We start from the raw sequence: 11,621 nt of genomic DNA, 5'->3' as shown, positions 1-11,621 counted from the left end.
CGCTACCACCGAGCAGACTGAGGCCAGAGGGTCCCACACAGCTAGCAAGGGCCCCCCTGGGTAGCCCCGGGCTGGACCCCAAGTTCACCTCAACCCCTGTGCTGTCCAAACCAGCCAACGTGACCCCGCCCAGGCTGAAGCCCCGGCAGGTCTCGTGTGTGAACCCCAGCCCCTGGGCTCCGGGGCGCCCGAGCCCTGCCCCTCTTGCACCCCGCAGCCCAGGGGCCTCAAACTGGACCTGGGGCCACAGGGAGCGGTATGAGGCCAGGTTTCTTTTTTTTTTAATTTTACCTTATTTAAATTCAATTAATATCGGTTTCAGAGGTAGCAGTCTGTGATTCAGCTGACTTATATAATACCCAGTGCTCACCACATCACGTGCCCTCCTTAATGCCCATCGCCCCGTTACCCCATCCCCCCACCCCCCTTCCCTCTAGCAACCTTCAGGGTGTTTCGAGTTTCTTATGGTTTGTCTCCCTCTCTGGTTTCATCTTGTTTTATTTTTTCCTCCCTTCCCCTATGCGCCTCTGTTTTGTTTCTTAAATGTCGCATATGAGTGAGATCATATGATAATTGTCTTTCTCTGACTGACTTATTAGCATAATACCCCCTAGTTCCATCCACATCGTTGCAAATGGCAAGCTTTCTTTTTTGATGGCTGTGTAATATTCCATTGTGTGTGTGTGTATAATATAATATAATATAATATAATAATATAATAATAATATATATACACCACATCTTCTTTATCCATTCATCTGTTGATGGACATCTGGGCTCTTTCCACAGTTTGGCTGTTGTGGACATTGCTGCCATAAACATTGGGGTGCAGGGACCCCTTCGGATCACTACATCTGTATCTTTGGGGTAAATACCCAGTAGTGCAATTGCTGGGTCGTAGGGTAGCTCTATTTTCATCTTTTCGAGGAAACTCCATGCTGTTTTCCAGAGCGGCTGCACCAGCTTGCGTTCCCCCCAACAGTGTAGGAAGGTTCCCCTTTTTCCGCATCCTGGCCAACATCTGTTGTTTCCTGACTTGTTCATTTCAGCCCTTCGGACTGGTGTGAGGTGGTATTTCCTGGTAGTTTTGATTTGCATGTCCCTGATGAGACCGGCTTTTTTTTTCTCCCGAGCAGCCCCACCCCTAGGACAGAGGCAAGTCCTTTCACACCTCCTTGTCCCCTCTGTCCTCCTTCCAGGTGTGGTTCAAGAACCGCAGAGCCAAGCATGCCAGGCTGCAAGGACTGCCCAAAGGGCGAGGTCAGGGAGCCCGCGCTGCGCCCTGGGAACCTAGAGCCCCCGCCCCTGATTCCGTCCTTGCACCCGTCCCTGCCCCGGTCCCTTTTCCCTTCCCTGCTCCTTTCCCTGTGCCTGCCCCTGTTCCTGCTCCTGATCCCGCCTCGGGCCTGGTCCCTGGGAGACCCATGCTCCCAGGGAGCGCAGGCATCTACAGTCCCGCTCGGCTCAGCCCGGCGCGCGTCTCCCCGCCAGCAGATCCCAGCGTCTACAGCATCCACCGGGCCTGGTGGGACCCAGAGCAGGGCTCCCAGGGCCACGTCCCCGCTGCCCAGGCCCTTGTCCCCGCCCCAGCCCTGGGCTGGCCTCGGAACTCCTTCGCCTCCGACATCTCACCAGACCCGGTGCTGGCTGCCAATTTCACAGGGCTCCTTCCGCCCCAAGACCCCTTGGAGGAACCCTCTTTCCCTGTGATGACCGAATACCAAGAGGGCGGTGACCCTGCCGATGACAGTGACTCGGACCTCAGGAGATTACTGGATTTATAGGGCAATCTGTCCCCACAGAGTCCTGCGGTTCCCACGGGGTCAGAGGGGACCAGGGTTTGATGCGCCTGCAGTTGGCCGCTCGTGGGCAGGGACGGGGGGTCAATGTCGGACGCTCCGCGGCCGGAGCACACCTCCCTTCCTCGCTTCTGCAGCCGTGGCATCTGGGGCTCGCTGTGAGCCCACCACCCGTCGTGCGGCTGCGAGCGTCCCCGCAGCATTATGTAGGGCGCACGTGGGCATTTGTGCGGGATCCCAGGTGTCTTCGTGGAACCTCTGCTCGCCGCCTCTGTTTGCTTCTGTTTGCTTCGCGGATGCTCCGAGAGCTTTCTACCGGCCTTGACCCGCCGGGTTCGCCCAGCCCTCTTCTGGTCGGTGCCCTCAGAAACTTTTCGGATGTGGGATCTTCTCATGCTTGCCATTCGGCTGACTTGAGGCTTTGCAGTGGTTTTAATATTCATTTATTGATGATCAAGAAGTTACACCCTCTGTTAGTCAAACATGAGGAAGATTCACAACGTGTCCCACTTTTTAACCCTTTTTTTTTAAAGTATGCTTTACCCCCATGGTGAGACTTGAACTCAGGACCTTGAGGTCAAGAGTCACATGCTCTACCCACGGAGTCAGCCAGGCGCCCCCCCCCTTTTTACCTTTAACCCATTTATTCTTACATCCTTCTTGATAATAATGTATTGCAAATATTTTTCCTATTTGTATTTTTTTCATAAATAAATTTCGCGATTTGAATGTTGTCTAGTTCAGTGCTTCTCATTACCTGTCGTGGTGAACCAGTTTCTTCCTTTTTCCTTAACCATCGCTGGCACAATGATATGCTGTAAAGTGAAATAAAATTATTAACAAAAAGGAAACATGAATTTCACAAGATAAGCCCCATTTTCAAGTTGATGTAAAAGTTTATAAAAGCTGACATCCCATGGGTCTATGCGCCTTGTCACAAACTGTTGAAACAATTTACAGAGGGCATCTGTCTGAGGTTCCCAGGGTACTGCTTTGACTATAGCCTGGGTCTGATTTGGTTTGGCTTTCTTTTCCTGTTCTAAGTTAATGCTTTTTGCTTTTGCTTTCCTGTTTAAGAAATCTTTCTGGAGGGATCTTTCACTAGTGTTTGGTCATAAAGATAATTCTGTTTTGTTCCCTAAAATCTTTGTCGTTTTATCTCATGCTTAGGAGGTCTTGAATACGTTTCGAATTGGTTCTGTACAGTGTGAGGTAGGGATTGAGGGATTTTTCTTTTTCCTCAGGGATTTTCAGTGGTCCATTGATGATAATTTGTCATAAATCAAGGGTCCTTTCACATATGGGTCAGTATCTACAAAGTCTGTATTTGGGGTCCGTGGTCTCTCTGTCCTTCCACCACTTCCATGCTCCCTCTTGTCTCCTGCCTCCAGTTTCTCTGCTGCCCCCCTGTGGCCATCTTGGCCCTGGGCCCTCCCCACAGCTGGTTCTCTGACCCTGTCCTGTTCCTATTTAGCAAATGCTCCAATCCTCTTAGGCCAGGCCAGCCTCAGCAAAATATAGGGAGAATTAGCAGGGATTTAGAGGGACATGTGACAGGCTGGGTGGGGGGTGCACAGCTGCCAGGATATAATGAAACCCCTCCTGCTTATGAGAGAACCCTCAGTAGGAATGTATACAGAAAAACACCCTGAGACCCCACAAGGAGACTGAGGAGCAGAGAAACAGGAAGAGAGGGTAGAGATGGGGGGGGCAGAAAGAAGGGGAAATTGAGGCACTGGAGTTTCTTGCTCTCAAAACCAGAACATGCAGTCTCCCTCCCCCAGCATGTGTCACTTCCCATGTGACAGCAGCTGTCCTATATGCTCTAATATCCTTACAAAAAGGTCTTTTAAGGCAGGCAGCTTAATCCCTTGCCTGCAGGAGGTCACCAAACATCAGAGTATTCGAGTGCCTTCCCGAGAAGACAGCTAGCGTCGGAGCTGTGTGAGCAAGCACCAAGCCGCCCAGCTGGAGAGCATAGCCCCTTAACCTTCTGGGCCAGCAAACTGTGCCAAGCCCATCTGCTTCTTGGACTCTTTGGAATAGGACATGTGGACAGCTGGACGTCCATGAGACTCTGGGTAACAACCACACCCTCTCCACGTGCGCGGGTGTGAGTCAAATGGAGTGTGCCATTTATATGCTCAGCACAGAGCCTGATTTCCAGGAAGCGCTGAGCAAATGGGTGGTCTTACCCTTCTGCCGCCAGACAAGCCCCCACCTCCACATCTCTTCCCTCTCCTCCCACCTCTCTGCCCTGCCTGCACCCATGTTTCCCCGTCCTTCTCCTTCTCTGGTCTCCCCGCCCCCTTGCCCCGCCCATCCCCCAGTCCCTGGGCTTCTCCCCAGCTGGTTTCCTTGGCCTTGACCCGACTTACTGCCTGCCCCCACCCTCTTAGGCCAGGTCAGCGTCTGCAGAATCCAAGAATGTTCATAGCAGCTTTATTTGTGGAGGACAAAAATGGAGACAGCCCGAGGGGATGGGTCAACAAATTATGGTCTATCCATCCAGCAGGGGCCACTTGGCAATGGAAAGGAACAAACCTTGGATACACACAGCAATATGGGAGCATCTCAAAATCCTTATGCTGAGTGACAAAAAGCCAGGCACAAGGGACGATATACTGTGTGATTTCGTTTCTGCAAAATTCTGGAGGAGGCAAAAACGCATCTATTGTTAACAGAAAGCAAATCGGTGCTCGCCAGGGTTGGAAGCATGGAGAGAAAAGGACTATAGATTTGTCCCAGGGAGCTTTTTGGGGTCAGGGGTGCTGATATCGAGTCAATTACACTGAACACTTCAGACCTGTGCGCTTTATTGAATGCACATTAAACAACAATTTTCAAAGCTTAAGAAACAATTTTTTAGAAGTGTGTAAACTTTTAATGTGAGGGTTTCTTGGTGAGAAGGAGGGATTTGAGAAGGATTAAATGAGTCAAATAATATAATTTTTATTTTTATTTTTTTTTAGAAAAAGGGGGGGCAGAGGGTGAGAGAGACTCCCACGCAAGCTCCACACCCAGCACGGAACCTGCCGCAGGGCTCGATCTCACGACCCTGAGCTCTTGACCTGAGCCCAAATCAAGAGTCAGACGCTTAACCAATGGGCCACCCAGACCCCACAAATCATATAAATCTTAACAGCCTGAGCTTCGTAAGTTCTCAACAAACAGCATCCACCAAGACGATGGTTAATGAGAGCATCACGTGAAGAAATTTCTCAGTGTCTTTCTCTGCCTCTGTCTCTCTCCAACCCTCCGCCTTTTGCAACCCTTCACTGCCTTCTTGTCTGGGTCCCTGGTCTCCATCGGTCACTCAACTCATCCCAGGTTCCCATCTTCTTCTTCATCTGCCTCCTGACCCCCTCCCTCCTCTCCCCACCTGCATTTTGGACTCTCATCTCTCGGTCTCTGTATCTCTCTCACCCTGAGTCTCTGTAACATAGAGTAACACAGGGCTGGACCAGACCCCGGCAGCACCAGGTGTCTGCTGTGTGACTTGGGGCAGTCAACTACACCTCTCTGAGCCTCGGCAGTGTCAGCTGGAGACGCAACAGTCTGCCCGTAGTAGGGGCGCCTGGGTGGCACAGCGGTTAAGCGTCTGCCTTTGGCTCAGGGCGTGATCCCGGTGATCTGGGATCGAGCCCCACATCAGGCTCTTCTGCTATGAGCCTGCTTCTTCCTCTCCCACTCCCCCTGCTTGTGTTCCCTCTCTCGCTGGCTGTCTCTCTCTCTGTCAAATAAATAAATAAAATCTTTAAAAAAAAAAAAAAAACAGGCTGCCCGTAGTGACTTCCTTCCAAAGAGCACAGCCAGGAAAGGAGAGAAACGGGACAGACCCTATCGGGGCCAGACGATGGTGTAGCCTTGATCCGATGTGACCTCCACAGTCTTCCTCCCCAGACCCATAACCCCAATCTAGTCATGAGAAAAACTTTGGACAAATTCCCATAGAGGGGCGTTCTCCTAAATATCTGACCGGTACTCTTTAACACCACCCAGGTCGTCAAAATGAGGGAAGTCTGAGAAACTGCCACAGCCAAATGGGGCCTAAGGAGACGGGTAATGTGGTGTCCAGGACGGGATCCTGGAACAGAAAAAGGACATTTAGGAAAAACTGAGGAAAACTGAATAAACCAAGGGCTTTGGTTAATAAGAGTGTATCAATATTGGTTCACTCATTGTCATAAATGAACGGAGTGCTGGATATGTATCTTCTCGATTTTTCTGCAAATCTGAAATCACCCCCCACCCCCAATACTCCTTTCCAGACCTTCCCCCTGTCTCTGTTTCTCCTCTCTGGTGGGAGCACGCCTCGCCCCTTCTCTTGGGGCTTTGTCTCCCGCTCCCGCGTCCCTCTGCTGCCCCCCTGTGGCCGTCCGCCGCAAGAGGTTCTCTGACCCTGTCCCGGTCCCATTTAGCAAATGCTCCAATCCTCTTAGGTCAGGCCGGCCTCCGCAGAGCCAAGAGAGAATTAGATCAGGTGGAGAGGAGGGAGGGGGGGGCACGTGACAGGCTGTGGGGGGGAGGGCGGACAGATATAACAGAGCGGACAGGCCCCGAGGGCTGCCAGGATGCAACAAAAACTCGACCTGCTTATCCAAGAGACACTGGTAGGGACAGACACAGAGGGCATTGGGGAGAAGGTGCAGAGGGCCCCGAGACCCAGTGCAGAAGCACTGGGCTGGGCAGTGTCGGGCATCCTGACCGCTGCGGGCCTGCAGATTTTGCCACCTCTTCTCTAGACTTCTAGGGGGACGGGTTATTGCTTCTGAATAGCATCTCCCTCTGAGGGTAACCCGAGTTTTTTGGGCAACAAGGCTGACCCCAGGTCTGAGGCGGGAAAAACCAAGACAAGCCTGGAACATTTGTCCCCCCAGTGATACAGAGCTCTCTGAGATTACTGGGGTTTTATGTCCGAGGACACAGGGACCACCCCCAAGAACTTCAGAAGAAATACATCTACAACAGATTTTGAAATGCATCAGAAATGTAAACACGGATGGGTTCACAATGGTCCTCAAAAAAGAAAAAAAAAAAAAGAAAAAAAAAGAGAGAGAGAAAGTTGTTGCCACTCCGGTGTAATATTCCAAACACGGCTACATTAGGAAGAACCCTGTATTCCTCCTGCCTTTCTTGTGGAAACTTAATTCGGTGTAAATAAATAAAGAAGAATGTTAGAATTAGGTAATTCAGGGGCGCCTGGGTGGCTCAGTTGGTTAAGCGTCTGCCTTTGGCTCAGGTCATGATCCTGAGGTCCTGGGATTGAGTCCCACATCAGGCTCCTTGTTCCACAAGGAGCCTGCTTCTCCCTCTCCCTCTGCCTGCTGCTCCCCCTGCTTGTGCTCTCTCGCTGTCTCTGTCAAATAAATGAATAAAATATTTTTTAAAAAAGAATTAGGTGATCTCTTTTTGCATCTCCTGTGAAATAAGGGGTCTGGACTAGTGCATCCCGATAGAACTTTCTAGAATGATGGAAATCTGTATCTGCGTTATCCAATCCAGTAGCCACTGGCCATTGGTGGCTATTGGGCACTTGAAATGTGACCGTTGTGAATGAGGAACTGAATTCTAAATTTCATATCATTTTAATTAAATAGCCACACGTAGCTAGTGGCTACCATATTGGACAGCACAGGTAGACAATGCCCATCGGTGGACACTAACATCACCGGTCTGTGGTTCTCAACCTTGGATGACATTGGAATAACTGGGGAGGGGGTGCTTTAAAAATAGAGCTGCTCATGGAGGCTAAACACAGCTTTCTTCACAACTGTCAAACTTGGAAGCAAACGAGACGCCCTCTGGGAGACACGGGGGTAAATAAATCCTGGTCCATCCGGACAATGGAATAAAAAGTGCTAAGACATGAGCTATTAAAAGATGCACCTGGGTGGCTCAGTTGGTTAAGCGTCTGCCTTCAGCTCAGGTCATGATCCTGGGGTCCTGGGATCGAGTCCCGCATTTCGGGCTCCCTGCTCATCGGGAAGTCTGCTTCTCCCTCTGCCCCTCCCCCTGCTTGTGCTCTCTCGCTCTCTTGTTCTCTCTCTGTCAAATAAATAAACAAAATCTTTTTTAAAAAGACCCTATTTATTAGGTTCACAGCAAAGTTGGACAGAAAGCCCAGAGAGTTCCTCTATACCACCTACCCTCACATACGCACGGCCTCCCCCAAATCGACAACCCCCCCCCCCACAATAGTGATACTTCTGGTGTGATCAGTGAAGTTCTATTGACACATTATCTCCCTGAATCCATACTTTACATTAGGGTTCATTCTTGGTGTTGTACATTCTATGAGCCACCCAGGGCCCCCCAAAATAGGCACATCTATAAAGTAGTTTAGTGGTTGCCATCAGATGGAGGGAGGGAGGAATGAGGGGTGGGTGCTTAATGGGTTCAGAGTTTCTTTTTGGAGAGACGAAATGTTCTGGAACTGGAAAGTAGTGATAGTTGCACGTGAATGGGAAGTTACTAAATGTCACTGAATCAATTGCAGACCTTAAGATGGTTAAAAGGGTAAATTGTAGGTTATGTGAATTTTACCTTGATTCAAAATATTGCGGGGGGACAGGTACAAAAAGAAACTGTGCTGGCAGGGTGTCTTCCTCCTCTTTCCGGTTTTGGACACAGATGTGATGCCTGGAGCTGCAATGGCCATCTTGCCACCATGAGGCAAAGAAGCAAGCAGATAAAGACAGAAAAATTCTGAAACTTTGGTCGCATTGTTGAGCTGACTACCAACTCAAGACTTCTTAACAATACATGTCCTTGAATTTCTTTTAAGTAGGCTCCACCCTCAAGGTGGGGCTTGAACTCAATGACCCTGAGATCAAGAGTCGCCTGATCTATGGACTGAGCCGGCCAGGTGCCCCAGTAAATGTCCTTGAAGTTTAGAGGGAAAAAAATTTTAAGGTGGGAGGAGCAGCCTGTCATGAGGCACTACAACGTGGAGCCCTTGAGAGGTAGGGCTGAGGGGAGAGGAGGGTTCGGTCTTTCCCCCAGATGGAGAAAAGTCAGGAAGGGCAGGGTGACAAGACAAGCAGTTCTCTGAGTCAGAGGAAAGATGCTACAGAAGCATGGAGGGCAAAACCTCTCATTTTGCACTTGACCCTGGTGACGCCCAGCCCCCGCCTGGCGTTGCTTTGATCCCTCATCCCCGTTTCCCTTGCTTCCTCCCTCGGCTAAATCATCACCCTGAGAGGTGAGGACACTTGTCTGAGGTCCCACAGCCAGCAAGTCCTGAAGCTAGGACTGGTTATAGACCAAATGGAAGGGGAGGGGCCAGAGAGAGAAGATATACTCTCTGAGAAGATATACTTTCCCCTCTTCCGTATTTATTGGAAAAGGGTCATGCCAAGAATTCGCTCCGCTAGACTAAATCTCAACGACCAGAAGGGATTCCATGCAGATGCTCTGGTTACCGTGGGTGTGCGGTTCTCAAAGTGACCACACAGTGTCGCTGTTGGACAAGAAGTCACTGTGTTTCCAGGTTCAGGGCAGGAGGGACCTACCCGGCTGCATTTTCTTTTCTTTCTTTTTTTTTTTTTTTTTTTTAAGATTTTATTTTATTTATGTGACAGAGACAGCCAGCGAGAGCGGGAACACAAGCAGGGGGAGTGGGAGAGGAAGCAGGCTCCCAGCGGAGGAGCCCGACGTGGGGCTCGATCCCGAAACGACGGGATCACGCCCTGAGCCGAAGGCAGACGCTTAACGACTGCGCCACCCAGGCGCCCTCCTCCTTTTTTTTTCTTGAAGGTGTGAATTGTCCCAGTTAAGCAAAAATAGGATCATGGCACTTTCTCTTCCAGGCACAAGGTAAAATTAAAATAAAAGGACCGGGGCAGATATTTCTAGTGCTGACCAACTGTTCCAGCTCACCTCCCGTTCCTGAATACAGAAGACTGCGGTCCCCAGCCCAGTTCCGCCGGTGGGCGGGGCCGTGTGCCTGTTCTGGCCAATGGGCTGCGAGGAGAGACGATGCGAGTCACTTCCTTGCTGTCGCCTCTAAGAGCCGGTGCAGGGGTCTCAGCTCTTTCCCAGCCAGGTGCACTGAGGATGCTGTGGGTCCAGAGGCAGCAACAGAGTTTCCAAACGTTTAGATCTGCAACTGCTCAAGAAGCATCTGCCGTGGGCTCAGGTCATGATCTCAGGGTCCTGGGATCGAGTCCCACATCGGGCTCCCTGCTCAGCGGGGAGTCGGCTTCTTCCACTCATTCTCCCTCTGTGCTCTCTCTCTCAAATAAATAAAATATTTTTAAAAAATATATGGTAACCACTGGCACATGCCACACATATTCGATTGTAAATTTATTGTAAATTGTAATTTTACAATTGTAAATTTTAAAAAGATTTATTTATTTGAGAGAGAGAGCCCGCATGCACAAGGGGGAGGGGCAGAGGAAGAAGGAGAGAGACTCTTAAGCAGGCTCCATACCTGGCTCGGAGCCAGATGCGTGGCTCAGTCCCACGACCCCAAGACCACCACCCCAGCCGACACCAAGAGTGGGATGCTTGAGCGCCTGAACGTAAATTTAAATAAAGTAAAATAAAACACTCAGCTCCTTGGTGACACTCACCACATTTCAAGTGCTCAGTAGCACCGTGCGGCCAGCGGCCATAGTGTTGTCCAGAAAAAGCCCATCCTCACAGAAAATTCTGCTGGACAGCGTCTCTCAAGCCCACCGAACCCACGCACAGAGGACGGTTGCCTGGGGAGGGCTTTGCATGTGTTGTGTTCGTCCATTGAGATGAGTTTGGTCTTCTTTGCTTGTTTCCTCTGCCCTGTAGCCCAGCCTAGCCTCAGCCAGCGGATGTCTTGCATAAAGGACTTGAGAGTTTTGTGTCATTTACAGTGTCAGTTGGCAGCACGACGCTAAGCTAAATGGAGAAGTGAGAGCTGCAGGTGGTGTCGCTAGGCAGACCTCATGTGAGCTGAGCGGGCAGACGGGGGTCAAGGGCAGGCTCCATCAAGTCTTAGTTGCCCACTTTCTGTGACCTCGTCTGTACCTGGTTTAGAACTCAACCATCAAAGAATTGTTGTACTAAGAAAAGCGTCAGAATCGTTAGAAATGAAGATGTGCTGGGGGGTGGGGAGCGCTCTTTCTCGTTGCTATTGTTGATGGTTGACTTGTGACTTTTTCCCGATATCATGGCAGAGAGATCCGTGGAACACCTGCGAGGCGTCCTGAGCCATCGGCGTTGACTTCGGGCAGGGACTACGTCATCTCTGTCCTCCTGGAACGAGCGGCTCAGGTGTGAGAGTTCATTGGCTTCGAACAGTATCTGAGTTGAGGCAAGTGGCCTCCACAATTCCAGAAACAGTAAGCGTGCCCCAGTACTGAGGAACTCTGACGGTCTTTGTGTGACCGGCCGCCGTGGAAGTTATAAAATGTCATTGCCATTGACCCAGCAATTTCACTTCCCGGCATACGCCCAAAGGAACCGAAGACAGGTGCTCAGACAAACCCTTGCGTGCTCATGGTCCGACAGTGGCATGATTCGCAGGAGCCGAAAAGCAGAAACAACCTAAATGTCCATCTGCTGAGGAACTGATGGACGAAAGGTGGCGGGTCCATACAGAGGAATATTATTCAGCCATGAAAAAGGAATAAAGTCTGATCCACGCTACTGTGGGTTGAACCTTGAAAAACTAAAGTGAGAGCAGCAAGACACACATGGGCACGCGTCATATGATGCCATTTTAGATGAAGTTGCCACAGAAACAGAAAGCAAGTTACTGGTTGCTGGGGGGGGGGGGCGTGTAGAGGGGTTTCCCTCTGTGGCAGCGAAATGTTCTCAAAGGGTGGGGCTGATTGCTTC

Source organism: Ursus arctos, unplaced genomic scaffold (assembly GCF_023065955.2).
Source record: "Ursus arctos isolate Adak ecotype North America unplaced genomic scaffold, UrsArc2.0 scaffold_19, whole genome shotgun sequence".
Lineage (NCBI taxonomy): Eukaryota > Metazoa > Chordata > Mammalia > Carnivora > Ursidae > Ursus > Ursus arctos.
The sequence above is the reverse complement of the archived record's forward strand: the minus strand, read 5'-3'. Positions refer to the sequence as shown.